At 40.1% G+C, this 23,464-nt stretch overlaps 1 protein-coding gene across 4 annotated transcripts in view; it reads right to left on the reverse strand.

The window, feature by feature from the left end:
- Positions 1 to 23,464, reverse strand: part of BACH2 (BTB domain and CNC homolog 2) — a 180,104-nt gene that overhangs the window by 89,623 nt on the left and 67,017 nt on the right. Inside the window, exon 1 of one of the 4 annotated variants that reach the window (XM_053381467.1) lies at positions 3,806 to 3,852. The exons of the other annotated variants lie outside the window; for them this stretch is intronic. The gene's annotated coding sequence lies outside the window, so the exon portion shown is untranslated. Of the gene's footprint in view, positions 1 to 3,805; positions 3,853 to 23,464 lie in introns of those variants that run through there. 4 annotated transcript variants of the gene reach the window in all.

Genomic DNA, 23,464 nt, shown 5'->3' on the forward strand with positions numbered 1-23,464 from the left:
CAGCTAATTAACTGTGGTGATGAAATGATTGGACTGAAAGCCCTGGATTGATATTGCCTGCAATTAATTTTAAATTACAGTTTTGAGATGCGGTGTGTTCATGAGTATAAGGTTTTTGGCACCTGACTAGGCTATAGCATTTGCTTAAATTAAGAAACTGATATCTGACTCAATATTTCCTGACACGGATTCCTGTGTGAGAAGTCAAAGAAATAACAGAGATTTAATGAAAACATAAATAGTACCTGCAGCCTCCCAAACTCTGCATATATTTTCTCTAGTATGACATACTACTCACATAGCATTATTAGATACAATTTCACTTATAACTGAGGGGGAATCAGTTTTAAAAAGCAGGCAATGGACTTCAGATAGAAGGCTGAATTGTATGGCGGTGATATGGTGACCTGTTCCTTTACAGCTAGCTCCTCTTAACTGGAACAGCAACACAAATCCATTTTTTCCCTGATTTTTTTTCTTTAACACAGCCAAAAACCTCCAGAATTCTTCAAAATATACTTACTCTGAGAGAGATTAGTTGTTCATGTGTGAAGTCAGAAATGTGGTTCCCACTCATGGTGAGAGAGAGCCATGATAACTAATGACTTGCGGTGGGATGTCATAAACTCCAGAAATCTTCCTTTAAATGTTTCAATTGAAGCAGAGCAATTTTTTTGTAAATTGCAAACTGGTTCAAAAAAAAACAACAACTGCAGAGATGGGGGAAAGTTGGAAGAGGGCAGGATTATAAAAAGCCAATCATAATTAAGGGGAAAGCGCAAAACACACACACACAGGTCAGCTGAGAATGCAACATTGCAGGCTTCTGATGAACCTTGGTCAAAAATAAGGTGGAACTTGAGCATAGTTTGAAAGCTGCAGACAGCATGAATCTTTCTGAAGGGCACATTTTGTGCACCAATGGGTAGCATTCAAACTATATCTAAATATTCTGCCATTGTTCAATAGTAGAGCAAAGAAGCAAAATGTATACCAAATGTAGTTCATTTTGCAACATCTTTTAAAAGGAGAAGAACAAAGACAGAAGAGAATTTGACAAGAGCAAGAGAAAAAAACTAGTGAGCTAACTTAAAAAGAAAAATGGTACTATTCAATTTACAAAGGGACAGAAATAAGCAAAAGATTGCTTTACTGAACCACTGAAAAAAAGGACAGAAATTTAGCTTCTAATATTTGAAAGAACGCTGTCTTCATAAAGCAGGTGCTTGATGACTTTTGAAATCTGTTCTCCGGGTCTCTTATTTGTTTGGTCAGTGTGAACCAGTGTGGTGTACTTGTTAGGCTGTTGTACTGGGTCCTGGGAGACAAGAGTGAACTTGGGCCAGTCACTATGAGCCTCCATTCCTGGTTGAAAAGGAAGCAAATGATAATTTGCCAAAGACGCTGCAAATAATATTGGTTAACAACTCCTATTACTCCAGCCATGATGCCTGGGGCTGATGGAAGTTGTAAGTCAGCCACTTCTTGGAAGGCCACAAATTTGCCATTCTGGAGTAGACTATAGTGGCATGGATGAACTAATGGCTTCTGCTAGTTAAGAGCTGGAGGGAGGAGCCTGATCAAGTTTTTTAAAACTCCTATGTTCTTTTGGTCCCTACTTGATCAAAGTGACGAAATCTATTTTTGGTGCTGTACAAACTTACTGTATATATATGAAAATGTGAAATGTTCTGTGGTGAAGCTTATTCAGACATGAACTGAATCCATATAATAGAGATCCATCATAACTAGATGTAGCTAATTGTAGTCATAGCAATTTTTCCAGAGACTTCTTGTTAAGAAATGCTGGTCGCAATGCTAGAGCCTGAGGTTTAGAAAAGCACCTTTCAATGACATTCAATTATTCATTCCCACTAACATTCCGGCACAAGTGGTCACATGTTAATACCAATTTTACCTGCAAATAGAGCTGGATCAAGGCAAAAATCCTTTAAGTTACAACTTAAAAACAACAACCCCAAGAATGTTTGGGAGTGATTAGAAACACAAAGACTACTCTATCTGCAAGGGCTGTTGGAACGGAAATCTGTAATTCTTCAACTTGGCTCAGAATTACAGTTTATCTTTACAGCTCATTAAATGAAAAACAAAATGGGACCTGCTCAGGAATGCAGAGAAAACCATATCCAAGAAAAAGAAATTATATTAATTCAAACGTACCCGTGTGTCTCACACATGGTATTATGACTGCGGAATAATAAAGGACATATGTATGCAAGTTGCCCTTTGTGTAATATTAGATTTTCTAGGAAACATATGCAGTAAGGCTGCCATCCTGTACAAATTTACCTGGGAATAAGGCCCATTTAGCATATTTGGATTTACGTGAAAACTTGAATAGGTTTGCGTGGCTGCAAATGTTGCAGATTTTGAAGACTGCATATAAACCTGGCAGCATTGGACTTGCCCATTAGATGATGATGATGTAGTGATAATAAAATCACTGTATCTATTTAACACTGCATCTGCATGTCTCTTTAAACAAAGTGTTTCATGAGACAACTGTAAGAAGCTTTTTGCTTAAACAAGCAAGTAGATTTTTTAAAAAGGTAGAATCTCTCTTTATCAGGCTGCTTTTCCAACTCAGCTTGCAGCAGCCATTAATTACTTCAGGACTGTAACAAGTCTGCTGAGAAGCCAGGCTTCTCCTTCCATCAGTTGTCACATAACAGCAGCCAGTTTATCAGGCTATAGTAAACGATGGGGAGAGAAGCGATGCAGGACAACTCTCTAGGAGTGTCTCAAAGACCAGCAAATTTGATTTCTTCACCCCAGCTGGTAATTACAAGAGCTTGCAACTGGGAACTTGTATGTGTTTGTTTATGTCCTCCCCACACCTCAAATCCATTTTATTTTAGTGCTATGTCTCTTTATACTGTTTCCTGAGACCGATGGAATGCTGCCACAACAACAAGAGTAGGGACTGCCATGTTGTTGATCTGAAAGATGCCCAGGGAGACTTTTTGGGATGAAGAGCAGGATAAACATTTTTTTTTAAAAAAAACTTTTTTAAAAAATGGAGACTACAGATATTCTGTAAACAGCTCGCTGCAGTGGTACCTCAGGTTACAGACGCTTCAGGTTACAGACGCTTCAGGTTATAGACTCTGCTAACCTAGAAATAGTACCTCAGGTTAAGAACTTTGCTTCAGGATGAGAACAGAAATCGCGTGGTGGTGGCGCGGCGGCAGCGGGAGGCCCCATTAGCTAAAGTGGCACCTCAGGTTAAGAACGGTTTCAGGTTAAGAACGGACCTCCAGAACAAATTAAGTTCTTAACCCGAGATACCACTGTACTTTGGAGTTAGGTATAACAGAATACTGAAATAAAACATCTATTTGTTTTTTTAATGGAACAGATTTATCCCACCCTTCCTTCAAGTAGTGATGGGCAGCCATATATGATTTTCCCCTCTCAAAAACCCCACAAGGCAGATTAGGCTGTGAACAGCAAATGTTTCAGCTCACATACATCAAGAAACTGTAATTTACACTCACGTATTCTAGTCCACTACTACTAAACCAAGTTTTAAAACCCAAAGAAAGAAAGAAAGAAAGAAAGAAAGAAAGAAAGAAAGACAGACAGACTAAGGATACTCCTTTTTAGACAAGTCTACTACTGAATTATTGGGAAAGCTGATCTAAGCATATCACAGGTGCTCTTCTCTCTTTGGGTTGCCAGTATAGTGATGTCTACTCCACACATTGCTTAAATAATGGTCTATACATGGTGACATTCTGTCACAGTTAATAGGAATTACTCTTTGTGCAATTTTCCCACCTACTTCATGTTCTGACTCTCCACACACAAGCCGCCAACATTACCGGGCCAGACTGAAGTGGAATCTGTACGTTAGATGGAAGAATCATGTAAAGAAGTGTTACATGTTATGGTGATGGCAAGGATATGTCATCATGTGTAGGCTGTTTCAAGCAGCTGCCTCCACGGGCTAAATATAAAGTCTAGTCTGGTTGTCAGGTCAGGCAGACCACACAGTTAAATATAATCATGCAGTGCAAAACACTTTTATTTTGTTTTCTACTTTCTCACTCCCCAAATGACAGTGACAACTGGGAGCAGAGCAGAGCAGAAGCTTAAGGCACTAGCTGAGCAGTGCTTATCTTCTCTTTCTCTCTCTCTCTCTCTCTCTCTCTGTGTGTGTGTTCAGAGTTATTAATGACTTGCAATCCGCATACAACATGCACATCAGCACATGCCCATCTCCTGACCATTCATAGCAATAACTACAGGATAAGATTAGGTTCTATATAATCCAATTCTGGTTGTTCTTCAGGGCAGGGGTGAGGGTGGGGTGGCATTCCTGCAAGGAAACAGGAATTTCAATTTTATTCAGTCATTCTACCACTATGAAGAAATGTAGCATTGCTACAATTTTATTATTTCAAAAGGTTCAATGCAAGCCTTGCATGCTGCATACAGTCTCCCAACATCAACAGATTAAGCCTTGTTGCAAGACATTTGCTTCTGGGGACAAGGAGGAGTGATGAAAGGGGACTCCACGGTGACAGTTTGTGGTTCCTGCTGTGGCAATTGGGGGAAAAAATTAAATAAGTCAGGGAAATACAGGATATAATGTGTTTACATTTGTCAAGACAAGTTTCCTGGAGACAGTGAGGTTTACTGCTGCTGAGCTGTCAGTTGCACTATTAAACTGCTGCCTCATTCTATTGGGAGGTCACTGACTGACCTACATTTCTGAGCGTACGATTCATTTGCGAGTTCTGTAAACACTCTCCCTCCCTTTAAAGGGCTACTCAGTGACACACATACACTTTCAATCAACAAGATCTTCTAGATTCCGCACTGTGCTGCAGTTTGGCCTTTTCAGCCTCAAATAAATTTTGTAAATCATTAAAGTTATGTACAATCACACTTGCTGCTAGTCTCAATGTCTCACAAAAAGTTCGCTGGCATCGCTTTAACTGCCGCTGTACACAGCAAAGACTATTCATTTCCTAGGGAACACCCAACTCAAAACATAATAGTACTTATTTCCCCCGCCCCAACAAAAAGTGAGTGATTAATATCACTAGGATGTACAATTAAGAAAACGTACTGACGAAAAACCTGCCTTGTTATAATATTCTCTTTCAAGTCTTGGCAAAGGGGTGCAGGATTTTAGATTGCACGCTAAACCTCCCCTATTTCTTTCTTTCACCCAACACTTTCAGGCTGTATCAGAGGATTACCCCAAAAAAATCCCCATGTTATGCAAGGCACTTGTGGGACGGTAAAAGGCAAACTCTTGGAAATGGGCAGCTCAGACACCTTACTGCACTCCATAGAATCTCTACTCCTGACCTGTTTTGTTGGCTTCTTTTGTTTGCAGACTATAAAAACACACACACAACCACCCAACATATTTTTCTGAGAACAGATACTAATGAGGGCACATGACACACCTTTCCACAATACTCAGAATGCACAAGCAGGAACCACTTGTTTGAAAACACCCCCACAAATTCTTTCTCCACGTGGACAGCTAGAAGTCTTTTCATTGATATCTAAGCTTTTCGCAACCCGGGAGAGCATGACATGAGGCATTGGCAAAGGCTTTTCCGCAACTGATCCACTTTCTTTCAGGACACACACATTATTGAGAAACACAATGCACATCCCTTTATTTCCACAGGAACTACTTTCTCCTTGCAGACTCTCCAGCTGCGAATATGAGATATTATAACCTGCCAATCCTACTTCCCACAATTTCCCGAAGAATAAATATTTGTGGATGGTGAGAACTTTTAAGAAAAAGGTTCAGCCCAAGAATTTATTTTCATAAGTGCGGTAAGATTTCATGATTTCTGTGGTAATTTTACTCCCACGCTAATATTTACATATACTGGAAGCTGCAATTATCCAAGTGCCTGGGCTTCTGGAACAGGTGCCTTTTCAGTGCAGCATATTCCCAGGGCAAATATTGTGTGGAGGCTGAACACACTTCCAGCTTCCTGTGCAAAGCTAAGGACAAACTTGTCAAAGTGGTAAATGAACAAATACAATCTATGCATATATATATATATATATATATATATATATATATAAAACTGTCATCAGTAAATACTGGGGAACTTGAGCTGGATCCCCAGCCTGGATACATGGCATGTGAAGGAGTTTAACAACACCCACACCCACATTTTCTTGACAAAAATATGCCCTCCCATGGAACCAGCTATTTGCTGAAACAGGGAAATTAGCCAAAAAAGACTACCAGGTGGCCAGGCCATAGCCTAAGAAACACATAGGTGGACACACACAAGTGACAATGCTACAAAGCACACTGCAAAGAGGTTGCGCCGACTGAACTGTATCCTAGGTTTCATTGACATTGATACCTCACAGACCACAAAAGTATAGGAGAAGGTCCATTATGGGAAACATCACAGACCACTAGGTTACTTGGCACAACTTGCTTTTATTTAAGCTACTGACAAAGCCGTTATGTTTCAAGTTGTTTGAGACAAGGAATTCCTCTTATCAAGTTTTCCCACACCACAATTTCCCAAACTTGAGTCTCCAGCTGTTTTTGGACTACAACTCCCATCACCCTTAGCTAGCAGGACCAGTAGTCAGGGATGATGGGAATTGTACTCTGAAAACAGCTGACGACCCAAGTTTGGGAAACCTTGGCCTACATCAAAGGTCCTGGCTTAAAAATCAAGGCCTCAAACTGATGTTCAAATATAGCTATAGCTATAGCTGTAACTATCTATCTATGCACACTTTCACACTATTAAACAGAGGATTTTGCATCAGTTTGTAGAAGCTGATCTGTCACAAGGAACCAGGCAGAGGCTTAAGTTGGAGCAAGCAAGGAGGACATCTTGGAAGGTTTATCAGGGGAACTGGAAACCAAGTATACTAACTCTGGACCCAGATATACCTATTTTGGCTTCATGAGCAAAAACAGTGGTCATGACCATTGGTGGTCATCAATAAACAAAACATCTCATGGGATTCAACGAACATCAGAGAGACTTGTTTTTGAATTAAAACTGTGAGATGCAAAATGCAAAGAAACTAATGAGTAACACAGAGAGTTCTGAACCTAAAGAAAACTATAAAGTGCAAAGACAGAGCAGATTCAAAATGCTAAAAGCCAATACACTTAATCTTCTTTTCTTCTCATTTCTGCAAGTCATCTCAGAGACTGAAGGGGATTTGCTGCTCATGCAAATCCTGGCAATACCTTTGGACTGCCTAAGCATTACAGAAAGAATTAAGTTCTGGTCCTAACAGATATCATTACCTGGGCAAACACATGACAACTTGGGACTTTACCAGCTTACGTTCAGGAACCATATTTCTGATGGGTGGTGAATGAACTATTTATGTCACAATTCAAAGAAAAGGCCAATGCAGTATTATATTTCGTAATGAGCTAAGTGTTTACCCTTTACTAAAACAAATAAAAGTGCAACTGATAGAGCCACTTCTTAAAGTATCAGTTTCCAATAAAAGCCCAATTAATTTGGTGTCTCAGGCTGTAATAAAAAGTGTGATGTCATGACGAATTGTCTGAAAGCTTAAGAAACTGAATCCGCTCAATGCTTAGATTGAAGACTTCCTGGAATATGTGCATATACCATATTCAGTTCCATGATGAAAGAAAAGGCAGAATATAACATTCAGTAAGCAAATAAGGAACTGAAATATCCCATAGAAGCAAGTCATGTGTACTCGGCTGCAGACTTTGAGAAATGTTTCAACCTACACCACATTATATACTCTGTGTGTGTGTGTGTGTGTGTGTGTATAAAGTTTTCAAGGTTTGAATGAAGTGTAGTGTTTCCTTACATTCCAAATAAGCTCTCAGTTCTTCCTCTCTGCCTCAAAATGTTTCAAACACTTAAAAGTGGCAAGACCTTAAACAGGATCTTGAAGTCCTATCCCCTTTGCTATGAGCTGGTCACAAACAGCCACCCATGAAGCCTGAGAATGGGATCCATTTTTATGAACTAAAGGGAGAACACAAGTAAAATGTAATTATTGAGTGGTGGGGGGACCATTAAACAAAGGTTGAGCATACAAGCAGAGTTCATGTGTTTGTCACAGCAAGTACATAAGATATCAATAGTACATTTCATGCCATCATTCAAGAAAGGACACAATAGTTAAGCCAGTAAAAACCAACTGCTACATATTGTGTGTATGTTTTAAATTGCCAACATGCTTCCTGGTTTTTCCCCTCTTGTGCCCATTTATTTTTGACTTTGTAACGGACAAAATAAGACAAATCTGACTGATTAATTTCTAATTCATTACAATGCACAGCATCTTTTAAAAACCCTATAATTTAAACCTAGAGAAGGAAATGGTTCCTTGGCAGAAGAGGCTAATAATGTCTTATATGCATCCAGTACCAAGGACAGAGGTTTTCTCCAAATGACCCTTAACACTAGAAATAATTTTAGTGTTGATTCATATACACTTACTTGGGAGAAAGTCCCAATGAACTCCAAAGGGCTTACGTCTGAGGTCTGTGAGGAACCTGATTACCTTTTTGAAATATTAGACTGTTTAAGTAACAGTGGGAAACCTGAAACCTTCCAGAGGTTGCTAGACTACAATCACCATCAGCCTCAGTCAGCATGACCAATAGTCAGGTATGAGGGTAGTTGTATTGGGACAAAATCTAGATGGCCACTGATTCCCCTCTTCTGTTTTAAAGTAATCACAATGCATTTCCTCACAATACATTGTTGTTGTTGTTTAAAAAATTATCTGTTGTTACTTCTTCTAAATTAGTTACATATATAATTAAAGAAGAGGAAAAAATGAAAATGGGGTACAGAGGCAAATGTGATATAGCATGAAAGCAAACCATTCAAATTTTGACAAAAATAACTGAATGGACACAGAGAAGAGGACTGGGAGTTCAGCCAAAAAGAGTTAGAAGTATCAATGGAGCCAGCATTTTTTCAGGAAACTGCTATCATACTACAGGCCTTGCAAAGATGATGTGGAGACTTGGATGGCTATAAATATACAACAATGTTGAAGTACACAAGGCAAAGAAATAAGTATTTTTTCTGGTAACTGGTTTGGGGTGTGTGTGTGTGTGTGTTTATTAAGAGAACCATACTTTTCTGAATATCACTTCCCAAAATTCCTTCTCCAACTGCCTTTCACACATTTTGCTTTCATTAATTAAATTTTCAATCAAGATTCACAAGTACCGGTTAATTATTTCAGTTTCAAAATGTTCTCTGTTCACACCTTGATATTAGTGCATCATATACACACACGTCCCACACACCTGTACCCCAACAAACAACATGGTGAAAGATGCCCTAACAAATGGCATACTAACATAAGGCCAATGGCAATTCAGAGATCTTGCCTGTAATCCTTACTGTCATTTGACAAATTGCCCCTCCCTGCATGAATCAGATGGTGTTAAGGGCATTTCCATGTGGGAGACTTAAATGTGGTCTAATACGTAAAAGTAAAATCCATGTCAGCTAGAACCTAAGTATAAATTTCCCTTCTACATTTGTGTTATTTACTCATTCAACTTGTTCACAGGAGTGCTAAATGTGTGTAGGGCTGTCGGCATGGCCTCCCTGTCCCCCAATACCCCTTCTCAACAGGCATGTGTTTAGCCCAAAAACCTGAAGGGGGCTTGTTCCACTGAACACTGTTAGAAGCCCCCTTCAGACTTCTCCAGTGAACACACAAAGGCTGGGGAGAGGAAGGGCATGCCCAGAATGCAGGGGAGGTTGGGGGCAGAGGAAGCACATGCACGCCTGGCCCTCTGCACACATATAGCTGTTCCCTGATCATGCTGAATGCCTGGACAGGGCTTCTCCCTCATTATCAACATTCATGTGTAGCAAAAACAGTATGAGAAGTTTCAAACTTTTTTTTGGCCTTGTAACTTTCATCTTCTTCTCAAACCTTCAAAAGTTCTAATCATTGAAAGGAGGTTGGGGGAGAGAACAAGCAACACTTCTTTTCCAGAAAAGTCTAATATTTTAAAGATTTCAGCAGAAACAATAAATGATTCTAAAATTCCCATTTCATTAAAGCTTTTCTACACAGAAGCGCCTAATCACAACAAGTTGCCTAACTGCAGTCCACTGGTGTAGCCAAGCCATAAGGATTTCTGTGGTTATTGTAAAGGCAAACTCTGTAGCATAAGCATTTGTAAGCACTGGGTAAGCGTTGTCTTTATTGGATGCTAGTGTACAAATAGGCAAAACTGAAACAATGCAAGACTGTACAGTGGCAGAATTTGCTTATGTCAAGTTCATCAACACAATTTTACAGTGATGTATGGAAACTAAGGCACAGTTCCTCTTAAGTAGTGAGTGAGTAAGCTTTATTGTACTAGCCAAAGACCATAGCAAAGCCATACAAACACTGACTTAAATATGTGCCTCTAGTATCAGTAGGAATTCCAGCAGCGGAGAGCAGGGGGGAGACGAATCATATATATATATATATGTATATATGTGTATATATGTATATGTGTGTGTGTGTGTGTGTGTGTGTGTGTGTGTGTGTATATATACACACACACACACATTTGCTAAGATATGTCTTGTGAACCAGCCTGAGATCTATGGATGAAGGGCGGTATGCACATTTAATAAATAAATAAATTAAATAAATAAATTATGAGAGTAGGCAAATAGTTGGAATATCAGCAATTTGCAATGCATGCGTTTGCTTAGCAAGTTCATCATCTACTTCTAACCCAGGAATGCTTTCACGGAGAATTACTTAAATGAAACCAATCTAAAAGGCGAACAAATTGCTGAGTGTAATTTCTCCCTCGAATAATTAAGCAATTAATGACATTTCATCAAGAACACTTTCTCTCTCTAGAAATAAATCATTAGCTGAATCTCTTATAAGCTGCTTGGTCAGCTTGAAATGAATGTGCAATAAATCTCTTTCCCCCATACTGATTCTGTTCTCCATGATAAAAAGACAGAAGGTAATCCTGTGCGTTCCATGTTCACAGGCACATCAATTTTATACTGCACTACAAAGTAATTTGTTTTTAGGGGGATGAAGGCTGCAGTCATGCACATGGTTAGACAGTGTAAGTCCCATTCTATTCAGTGGGAGTTTAAGCATTCTATCTACACAGAAGGTTGCATAAGTCTTTTGCTGTCCTCCTGTGTTAGTTTCCCTCTTCCTCCAACATGTAGACACACTGATTAGTGCAGGGGTCAGCAAACTTTTTCAGCAGGGGGCCGGTCCACTGTCCCTCAGACCTTGTGGTGAGGCAGACTATATTTTTGGGGGAGAAATGAACGAATTCCTATGCACCACAAATAACCCAGAAATGCATTTTAAATAAAAACACACATTCTACTCATGTAAAAACACCAGGCAGGCTGCACAAATAACCCAGAGTTGCATTTTAAATAAAAGGACACATTCTACTCATGTAAAAACATGCTGATTACCAGACTGTCCATGGGCCGGATTTACAAGATGATTGGGCCGGATCCGGCCCCCGGGCCTTAGTTTGCCTACCCATGGATTAGTGCTACAATTGTGGGACTGTTAGACGCTGCTGCAAATAAAGAGCTGTGTAGAGCAGAGTTGGAAGCTGATGTAGTCCAACTATTGAAATAACACATAAATTGTTCACCCCAATGCTATTAAAAGGAACAACATAAGGAGTATTGGCACTACGCTTGAATGGCAGTAGCTTTCAAGCAGTTTTCCCCCCTTAGCTCTTCAACATGAAGGTACACAATGTATGCAGGAAGCATGCTGTGAAAACATGCTCAATATATTTGCAGTACCTGTCCTACTTGCCCAGTTTCAAAAGCCTGGATTCGTCCATTCATGAGTCAGTCACAAAGCTACCTCCCATTCTCCTCAGAGCAGAGCATGGATAGGCTGCCTTTGTGTCAGTGACAAAGGCCCATTTCCCCATGTCAGAGCAAATTCAAAGCAGTTTCTTTAAAAAAAAGTTTTTAATGGTGGGTGGGAGAGAAGTCTTTTTAAAAAAATGTAAAACACCTAATGAGCCACTCTTGAAGCACTGTGAAAATAGAAATAAAACAAAGCAGACAACCAGGAGTCAATACAAAGACTGCAGGGATGTTAAGTACACCAGAGATGGTGAGGTGAGACCTCCACACATGCTTGCATCTAGCTACACATGTGTACAACCTGAAGTCCTTTAAACTGAAAGTCCCAGGGATTGCATTTAGACTCTTTGGTATACACCCCGTTCCCACCCCTGCACACAGATCCTATAGAGCAGTGGGCAGAAGGTACATTGGGATCTATTGGTAGATCTGTGGGTGATTTGCAGCATATTGGCAAGGGTTTACAACTTGCCATTAAACAGTGGAAAAGCTCCCAACTGCTAAATTAGGCAGCTGAAACAAGAAGAGCTTAGGGGAAATTTTGTGTTAAAGCACTGTGAGCTCAGCTTGAGTACCGAACACAAAATGTGTGGGCCAAGCATATGCATTGTTCCTTAATTTTAAGTGGCTATTCGCTTCCCTTGGCCACCATTTTGCATCTAGAACTCCCAAGGCCCACCAAAAAAGCAAAGCAGAACCCACCAGTCTGAAATTTGCCCACCTCTGAGAACTGTGTCCTGCGCAGCCCAAAGAAGTAGAAACTTGAAGTAAAGTGGACTAACATCTAGCCTTGACTATTTGATTCATGCCATACACACGCCACATGTTTTTAAACTCAAATGTTCAGAACTATTAATTTGGGGGGGGGGGGGAAATCTGCACTTTGGTTAGAAGGAAAGACTAACCTCCTGCAAACCACTTTGATAGGGATGATTACGGGGAATTAATAGGCACATAGTCTATGTTAAGCAATTTTTAGGGGAAGTGGGAAATTGAACCAATGCATCACCTTTCAAAAATGTTTTGTATAAATGTGAAAGGGATGACTTTGAACATTGTAATAAGTGATGAAAAGTGAATTGATTCACACACCTGTTCACTGCAGAGTGTAACATCCAAAGAGGGAACTTTGCCCATCTGCCAAAAATTCCACCAGTGCCACACTCTATACAAGAAGTGGTTCAGAAATCAGGAAGGCAAACAGCAAATAACTGAAAGCAAACCACTTATGCTTTAAAAAAAATAAATGGAAGGAATGGGGCAGGAGGCAGCTTTCCTCCCCCAGTCCTTCCATTAAAAAAAAACAACAACCATGAGAAAGTATGATTAGCACTTTCTTCACTCCAATTCTTAGCCATTAATAAAACTGGTTTGGTTTCCAGCGCTTGCATAAGTACATTTCCTTCTAGAGCATAGAGTCTTTTCCCTCTCTTTCTTTTACTCTTCCCCTCATGTGCACATCAATAATTGTCAACTTAGCTATAGCACTGTGGGGTTTCATTTGTGATCAGCAAGAATTATAAGCCTCCTGTAAGAGCTGTGAATCAATTGTCGACCCTCCCAGGTCCCAGCTAAGCTACCATTATATTAACAGAAGAGAGCTTTCAGACGTTGGCCACAGCAACAAGGAGGAAATCCTTTTTACTGCATTGATCACACACTTTCATGGATGACGCTAGCAGTCCAGATCTATACTTACTTCCAGGAACATCCAACTAAAATCACTACAGCACACTTTCAAGTAAAATGGTAGAGGCTGGGCTGTAAGAATACTTGGCACAGGTCTTCACTGTGGAATTGGCACACTGGGTTCTAATTGCTTAAGGCAAGTTGTTCCACAAAATTTTAGCAGTCCTTACAGCAAGTCTGCAAAGCAGACTAGTATAGTCCTCCATCTGGAATATAGGACTAAGGCTGAGGAAGTGTCAAGTTACCCAAGATAGCTAGCCAACTTCATGGATAGCTAAGTTTTAAACAAGATGTGTTGCATGCCCTTCAATGCTATGCTAGACCAGGTTTTAGAGTAGGATCTAATTCTGAGGGTACCTCTATGCAGCACCATGGAGAGAAGGGTTGTTCTCCATACAGAAAGCAGACCATCAGGAGAACTCTGGGTTGGAGAATCATCACCGGAATGTCACTGAACAGGATATTCCTTGTGGGAAATATTTTCCAGTATGCAATACATGCGTTAGGAGAAGGCATACACTGCTAAATAACTTCTACAGATGTTCTAGCTACTACATGCTTTTGCTTGTGTTCATAATGTCCCAAACACCTGTCTGATTGTCTACAAAGTTTAAGTCTGGTTCTAGAGGTACCAGCTGTTTAAGGGAACAGGAAAAATATTCATAGGACACAATTTTGACAGGTTATCCTGCAGGCAGGATTGGCAGGCAAGCAAGCATCTTCTCTCTGTCCCCTCTGCCACCCCAAATATAACACCAGAGTTATAAAGAGCAAAGTTGGTTTTAGCCTCTACAGTCAAAACTGTTAAGTCTAACACTACTCAAAAATATTTATGACAAGTCAAATGTAAATGTAAATGACCTTCCTTTGCATGCCACTAAACACCCACACATCAGGAAGCTTGAAAAACCCACAAGTGTTGATATGCATCTGAGCTTTAAATTCTGGAAATTTTGATACCTAGGGCTTGCATGGGTTTTTCTTTTTAAAGCCAGGGTAATTTTTTTAATATAAGTTTTTTTAAAAAAAATATATATCTTTTATATTCTTGAGATCTACAAAAACCAAAATACCTTCAAATTAGCACAATATAATTAGCTAAAATTCCAATGTTATACAATGTTGTCATTATGCAATGATAACAATTAAAAACTCGCTAAATGCAGCAAGTTTTGCCAAATGCCTCTAAACAAGGGGGGAAGGGAAAGAAACGTTGAATTCATTCCAATAACAAATGAGTTACAATGGTGAGCATCCATGAAGAACTAGTTCCACCAAGATCAATCTTTACCCAAGTAGAGGTACAGAGCAGGAAAAGAAAGGGAGGGGAAATACAACGGGCTTACAAGAGCCATTAACAAGAGCATCTGGTGAGATGTGAAATGGGGAAAATGCCCCTTTTAAAGCACATTACCACTGTGGCAAACTACCCACAACTGAAAGTGTCTGAACAATGCCAACTTTTCCCTGGCTTCAAAACTAACTCCGTAAAGCTTAAGAATAATGCTCACATGACCTGCTTTGGGAGTGGTATCTAGACAGCGCATTCTCTCTCCCCAGAAACAATCAAAATAAAACATATCTCAGTCGGTAGAGTTTGAGACTCTTAATCTCAGGGTCATAGGATTCAAGCCCCACGTTGGGCAAAAAGATTCCTGCATTGCAGGGGGTTGGACTAGATGACCCTGTTGGTCCCTTCCAACTCTATGATTTTATAACCTCAAAAGTCTTATTCAAATGCATTTGTTGTGCCCCACAGCACTCCATAAATCCAGCTGCCTATGGAAACAATCCTCCACAGACAAATGAGAGATGAGAATTTAGCTTCCATAAAAATATTAAAAGCGGTGGTTAAGACAACAGCCGTTCTCATGTATATTGTCTATCGCAACCTTCCCCACTGGGCAAGCATGCCAGTGGGAGCTGTTGCTATTCTTTGACGCTTGCCCCTCCTGGCTCAATAAAGGAGAGATGAGAGAACGAGAATAGTTCACATTTCCAGTCCCAGCCCTCCAAAACTTTGTCCACAGCTCCATATGTGGTAGGACCTCTAGCTGCAGAAAGACTTAAAAAAACGTTCATGGAGGCACCACTTTCCTCACAAAGCATGTGCCTCCACTGTGGCCAAGAAACTGTGTTAACCCGCTTTCCTCTATTCTTTCCCCTCCTCTTCAAACACGACAGGCTGCTGCTGTTCACTCCCAATATAAACTTCCTCCTCCTCCCCACAATCTCTGTCTATGCAGCAAACCACATCCTATGCATTGCTCCCCCACGCAGGAACTCACTGTCAGCCCTGGCTCCTTATGCATTTTATATTGCCCTTATGCATTTATATCCCGCATTCTCAGGCAGCTTACCAGTAAATACATTTTCAAAAGCCATAGCAAACAGTATCAAAATACCAAGTGTTATCAGGATCTTCCCCACAGGGCAGTTGGTGGCATATGCCATGTGTGTGCGTGTGTGTGTGTGTGTGCGTGCGCGTGTGTGTGTGTGTGGCTTTTACACCTTCATTGTCTGTCTGCTTCTTCCCCTCTCTTCTTATCGGGTCCTTATTCTTCCCTTCCATCCTATAGGCTTTCCCCATGTCAAGCCTTACCCAACTAGCTGCTAAACTATAACTCCCATCTTCCCTGACTTTGGGCTATGGGAATTTTAGTCCAAAATGACACAAAGTTGAAGGGGGGAGGCTGTCCCTGACTCTCCTTGCTCAAACTGCTTACCAGATTGAAACACCAAATCTGCCTCGTCTCTAGAGAAGATTGTCATATTTCTTAGTAAATGACAGCTTACCATTTTACTTCTTCCCCTGTTTCCCATACCCCCAAGAGGCCAACCCTACAAGGGCTTAAGTCCAGTGTTAGAAACTGAGGTATGAAAGCTAGGAGCTAAATAAACCTAGGTTATGGGTGCAACAACAGAATGACTAGGGGCGCTTTTTTATAACAAAAATACAAAGCTGAAAATGAATGAACTGCAGCTAAAATATTGTATTCATTTTTCACATGGTCTAGTCCTTCCCCTGCCCACCCCCCTAATATTCTTAAGAGGGTCTCTTCTCCAGTCTTCAGAGAGTATCTGAAAGTGGGGAGGCAGAAAAAGGTCCTCCTTTCCTTCCACTCTGCAGTTTTAATCTGAAATCTTAGGTGCAGTACTGCGCCCAGAGCTCAGAAACTGCTCGCGCTAATGAAATTCCATGTTGCAAAATGCACCTAGAACAATGCGAGTTTTGAACACGGCTTAAGTCCCCCTCTCTGCAGGCACCAATTCTCTAGAGAGGAGGTGTTAGAAAGGCTCGTATCACATCTGAGAACCTCTGCTAAACCTGCACCTGAGTTTCCTCTCAGCAGTTTGCAGAACATAAGAAGCACCCGGCTACATGCTTCAGAAGCTGCAGCCGGGAACCAGTTCAGAGTAATTCTTAAGTCATCAGCATAATTTCCTATTAATTCTCTTCCCTCATTATGGAAGGCACAACGATATACTTCTGCAAATTACATTATCATAAAAGGTAAGAAAAGTGATGAGTCAAAAAAAAAATCTCACTTCTATAAATAGATCTGTCGCTAAGTCATTGTGGTTTCTATGGGAGATGTGACCTATTTACGCCCTTATTTATTCATCTGGGTAACAAGTATAATAGTTGCCTGCTTAATAGTTAGCAGCAACTGGGGTAGTGTGGCATTTAATTTAATTAGTGTTTATAAAGTACTTAATGGTGTAGACAATTATGCGAAACAATAAAACTTTTGCTGTATCTGCATGTATTGACAAGAACATTGAATTCTGAAGCATTTACCCTCGCAAAAAAAGGGAGGGCCAGAGAAACAGATGTTTATTATTTAATATGTTCATTTTCTGCCTTTTGTTCCCCTGTGGAACTCAAGGCAGCTTACATGGTGCTTGCAGGTGGCTTCCAATCTCATCCCTTTGATTTGCTTCATTTTAGTCCTGCAGCTGCATCATCCAGTCGCCTATACCAGGGGTAGCTAGAAGGGTGCCCTCCAGGTCTTGTTGAACAACAGTTCCCATCATCCCTGGCCATTGGGCCATGCTGTTTGTGGGCTGAAGGGACATACAGTCCAACCACATCCATGGGACACTCATGGCTTATACTAACATACCTCTAAAGAGTTTTACAATAGAAAGGATCTGCTTTCATGATATTTTCAGGGTCACCAAGGCCCCAGGAGGTGATGTGGTGCAGTGAATAGGACTGAAAACCATGGATGAGAATGTGACAAATTCAAATACTACCTCAGCCATGAAATTGATAGGTGGTCCCCCCTCGCTCTCAGCCCTCATCTGCAATAAAGTAACCGCTTAACTGCAGTTATGGCTTGCTGAAATAATTGGCACCGCTTTAAGTATTTGAGATACGCAAATGTTTCCTCCTCCAAGTTTCTTTTGTGGCTTTAGTGTGAAGTTTATATCGGACTCCAACTTGCAAGGCTTGGGACACAGATGTGTGCATATCGGAGTTTGATTCACAGATCCACTCATGGATCTTCTGGCTCAGTGAAGGGATTGGAGGTAATTTTTAGCAATCAGCCCTTGCCCATGCAGCCCTGTACTCTTTAAATGGGGCTGGTCTGAGGATGGTAGGATACTGCAGGAAGACCAAGGAACTGATGAAAATTGCAATGAATGGGAACCTTTACTGGATCACTACCCCTTCTGTTAATGCAAGAGGCCCTTTTGCTAACAGAATGGCTACTCTGGATCCAAGCTATTGACTCCAAACATTTACAAAAAAAATCTTATCTGCAACAGAGCGATGCCTTCGTGACATTAATTTAACAGTAGGATTGTAATTGGTGGAGCAGACTCATGCAATAGACTGTTCAACCAAACAACATCATTATCCAGAAACATTGCCCTTCTGTTAACAAAATAAATATATAAATCCTTCTTTTACAAAAATGACTGTTACTGATGTAGCAGAAAAGAGCTGTGTGAGAAAAATGACTTCAAATCCGCAAGACTTCTTCTGTTCTTGTAAACTCTTGGGAATGTGTTTGTTCAAAGTCTTCTTACACAAGACTTTCTAGTCCTCTACAGTTTATACACAAGAACCTGCACTTTCATTAGGGATGTGGGTGGCATCATTATTCATTATTCACGGTTTCTTATAATGCAACCTGTTCATGGAAGAGCACTAACGTATTTTCTCCTTCCATTCACAGGTTTCTTGGCTTAAAGCAACTGTTAATAGAATGAAGAAAAGATATAGTCACATGTCCATTTATCCTGCAGTGTAATGATATGAAAGCACTGAGGGAAGTTCATCGATTTACCTTAATGGCGAGACATTTTATTATCTTTCAACCATGATACTGATTCTTACCTGTAAAAACCCTTTATGCCTTAGACTGCATCTTCCCCATGTCTCCACTGTGCCCTTACACCAAGCAAATGCACACTCCCATGGATGCCATAAAATAGTATAAGGGCACACAATTATATTTGTGCTGCTGCCCTGAAACACATACTTCTGAGATTTTCCAAAAGCACAACATTCTCAAGAGATTCCGTGAGATCTTTGTCTTTGAGAAAGGCCACTTTTCCACCCACACTTCTTCAAAATGGCTAGGATGAACAAATAGGTGGGGGGGGGGACAACTTGTTGTATATTTATTTGGATAGGGTTGGGGCGATGTTTACAGTATATTTCCAAGTTGCCTGTGGGTGGTGTGATGTTACACATTGCATAAAAGTTTTCGTAGGTTTAGCTGACATGTGAGTTTTGTAAAGTTATTACCCATCCTGAGGGCACCCTAACAGTCTAAACATCAAGGGAATATATTCATTGTAGGGGGATAAAAAGGTAATTTTAGTTAAGTCGTGACTGGAAACCTGATCCGTTTTTGAAAACCAAAGAAAAGAAAAGGTGACCCACCCATGTTGTGCAAAAACACAGTTCAAAATTCCTTTTCTTTTTCCATTTATCCTCTGAGCTCCTTCTGAATATATTGCTATTCAAAGAGCAGTGGCTAATGAACTATAGCAGTACCCCTCTTGGAAAGCACAAAGGCTACAATTTATTTCATTTTTTCACATTTTCAACCTACTTTTATTCCAAATGGGCATACGTGTGGTAGTCACCCAACCAGACATTGGACATGTGCTACCTTATCATACTACAGAAGGAGACATCTTAAACTGCTGTAGCAGTTTAAAGCAACCTTTAGCCAGTATGGTTTTTGTTCTGACCAAACTGTCATTATTTTCAGCTTTCCAACAGTAGGTCTGCACTGTATTAGGTAACATACTTGATTATTAATACAGTGGTACCTCAGGTACCACTTCAGGTTACAGACACTTCAGGTTACAGACTCCGCTAACCCAGAAATAGTACCTCGGGTTAAGAACTTTGCTTCAGGATGAGAACAGAAATCGCGTGGCGGTGGCGCAGCAGCAGTGGATGGCCCCATTAGCTAAAGTGGTACCTCAGGTTAAGAACAGTTTCAGCTTAAGAACAGACCTCCAGAATGAATTAAGTTCTTAACTCGAGGTACCACTGTATATGGGTGGCACCAGAATTATTGCTTTAACAAGCAAGCATTGCAAAAAAGTTTCTACAACAAATAATTTTTGCAATCCTTTATCAAACCCATTCCAAGTAAAGAAGAAAAGTATGAACCGAAATTCTTGCAATTCCTACAACAAAGAAATAATCCTCTACAAAAATATTGACCTAATATACATTTTGCAATTTGGCTGCAAAATGGTGGAAGTGATTAGGAAGTTATAGCCATGTATTTCCACATTCAGATATAATCAAGCTTTGAAAACAGTAAAAAGAAAAAAGAAAGAAATTTAATGGTGTTCACAGACGCTTGAACATACGCAGAAGAAATCTAATTTGCATTTCTGCATCTGTATGTTGTGGTAGGCTTTTCCCCAACGTGGGAGACCATGAAATTTCTATGTGCAGCAGCTCTTGGCTCAGACTGTAGGTTGATCTGTATTCTGTAAAAAATAAACATGCAAATACTTGTTTGACCTTAAATAGGTTGCTGCTTATGTGGCTGCTGATGCTGGGTATCACTTTTCCTAGCCTAAGTAAAGTCCATTTCAAGTTGTTCAGCCAAAGTCCTTTGTACTAGGGATGGAGGAGGATTTTGTCTGTTCTGTATCGTTAAGTGGAATGATCAAATTTGCACCCCCAGGACTAATGCTCAGATCAGAATGCAATCATCTTATGGATTCTGCACTACTCAGAATTTTGTGACAGATTACCTGGCTTGAAAATGGACCAAAATACATTTAAAATGCATGTTTGGGGGTAAAGTATGTTTCTAAATGCATATCTACTATTTATTTTGGGAAAGTTGTCTGCCTGTTCACTATTCATTTGGGCATCTCTTGAGAAATTAGAATCAAATGACTGTTCCTAAGATCAAGAAGCCAGTATCTGTCTATGTTTGGATACGTTTGTATGCCATTTTGAATCAAGATGGCAGAATGAGCTTTTCAAAACTGCAGTGATTTTCACCACTCATTTCAAAACTGCATTGATTTTTTCTTTTTTTTTTACTTCATGAGCAGCACTGGCAGCAATGCTTTTGGTGCTGAAATAAAATACATATTTCAATATACATTTTGACATAAATTACGGAATGAAATATGATTTTAAAAAAATAAAATAAAAACTGCAGGATAATGCAGAAACAAGATGGAACAGACTTATGAAGAAACATATACAATATTTACATAGGTTGGAAACAGACAGATCTATCCACCCCAACTTTGTACTCCTTAGTTTAAAGGCACTTGTTCTGCTACGTTCTTACTTTTTTTACTTATGTGTCTGGAATTACTTCCATTCGCTAAGCTGGCAGTAGCGAATGTGGTGCCCACCAAATGCCGTTGAGTTCAGCCAACATAGCTAATAGTTTGGGGTGATGGGAGTTGTATCCCAACAACATCCAGAAGGCACCATGAACACCTACCCTTGTCCCAGATGTTCCCATAGCCCTGCAATTAAGTCTAGAGAAGTTACTCATCTACAAAACTTAACAGATTACCTTCAATACAGACTCCTATCCTGTGTGGCCTAAAAGATAATCAAAAGCGAGGATTGCCTTGACACAACTCTTTACTGCAAGAAACAACAGGACGAATAGCAATTTACACATTTCCATTATACAAATTACAATATGTAGAACTTGAAATTAATGAGAGTTTGGGCAGGAAGCGGGCTGAAGAAAAATGGATTACTGCCAATTCCACTCTATAACTGTAACTTGCTCCCCAAGTTCCATTAGCAGCCTGCAATCAAGGATGGCTGTCTCTGTTCTACTCACTGTTCAGGCTTAAGAGTTTCACCTGATTAATGAGACACTGCAAGAGTAGATTCCAAGACTTCCCATCATTTATGAATGAAGCAAGCAGCCGTTAGTCCCCTGAAGGAGGACAAAGCAAAACAGTTCCCTGTGCTACCATGGGAATACAGTAATGCACACTTTTCTAAACACATCTATGTGATTCAGTGGAAATTTATGTCTGCTAAAACTCTCTGCGTGCCAGAACCATGCCAGTGTTCTTGCACAGGAGGTGGTGTTGATTTAAAGGAGAAGTGTATGTGCTACTGCACACCTATTACAGGATTTTTTCAGTAGGATCTTGGCCACCTTGTGCCAGGGTTAAAGGATATATCTCATAAGGAGGAGGACTACAGCTATTTATCAATTTCTAAACAGGAGCATAATTAGCATGAATTCCCAGTAATGGGGTGTCTGACATGACAATGAAAGCATACAGGCACAGCACTGCTAGCCGGTTAGGATTCCCAGGATGTTTGATTCCCAATTGAAATGATATGATTTCAAACAATAGGGCCCCCCCCCCATTCTTACTGTACGGGAAGCACAAGAAAAAGAATTTCTGGTGCAACTGGAAAGTAATCACATTTAGAATTGTTGTACCGTGGGATATAACTGCAAAGCAGTGTGGTTACCCAAAAGCCAGATAAAGTTTAGTTATTCTAGGGGAAAACCCTACATCTGGGTACACCCACACAGATACATTTTAAAAATTATTCTGTGGAAGAAAAGAGGTGATGGACTGATGGTTTAGTAACCTTTAAGAAGTACTTTATATTTCCCCCTTTTTTCTCATCTACCTCTTGTTCCTGCCCCCTATGACTGTATACACAGCATCTAAAACCATGTTTAAAAAGAAAAACATGGCACCCCCTAAAACACATAGATATGTTTTGTTTCTCTGTGCTTGCTGGTCACCTTTCCTTTTTCAATTCAACCTGTGATGGTTGAATGTTAGTGCCAGTGATGTCAATATCTAACCGGGAGCTGCTGCTATTAAGCCAATGTTCTGAAACAAAGCAAATGAAGGACAGAAGGGACAATCCGTAGATATCATGGAAGAAAGGAAGGAAGGAAAACTGAGTTCAAATGAAGATGAATTTCTAGGTCCCAAGCAGAAGGATCTGCAGCACTTTTGCATGTGTTCAGTCATAAGCCTGATCCATCCTGTTTTCTGTGGACTTTTTTAAAACCACAAAAGAATTCTCATTTAACTCTTCCTCCATTCCTACCCAGGCAATATGCAGCTTCTTATACAATATTGTTTCATGGTGGGGGGCGGGGGGGGGGGGCTTCTAGATGTACAAATTAATTTCTGCTTATTCTGCACTCCCATCCCTGAAGTGTATTCTCATTCTAGGAAGTTATAAACTAATGACTAGAATGACAGACCAAGCTTGAATCTGTGATTCAGCAGATTCTAAGGGCTGAGAAGTACGACAATCCATGTACTATTGAAAGATAGAAGCAGTCCATTATGTGTATTGATTTGCAGCACTTTGTCAGCACTAATGATGTTATCTCATTAAAAGAGATAAATGTCTTTCAGTCGAGCAAAAGCAT

This window comes from Podarcis raffonei, chromosome 3, assembly GCF_027172205.1.
Source record: "Podarcis raffonei isolate rPodRaf1 chromosome 3, rPodRaf1.pri, whole genome shotgun sequence".
NCBI classification, from domain to species: domain Eukaryota; kingdom Metazoa; phylum Chordata; class Lepidosauria; order Squamata; family Lacertidae; genus Podarcis; species Podarcis raffonei.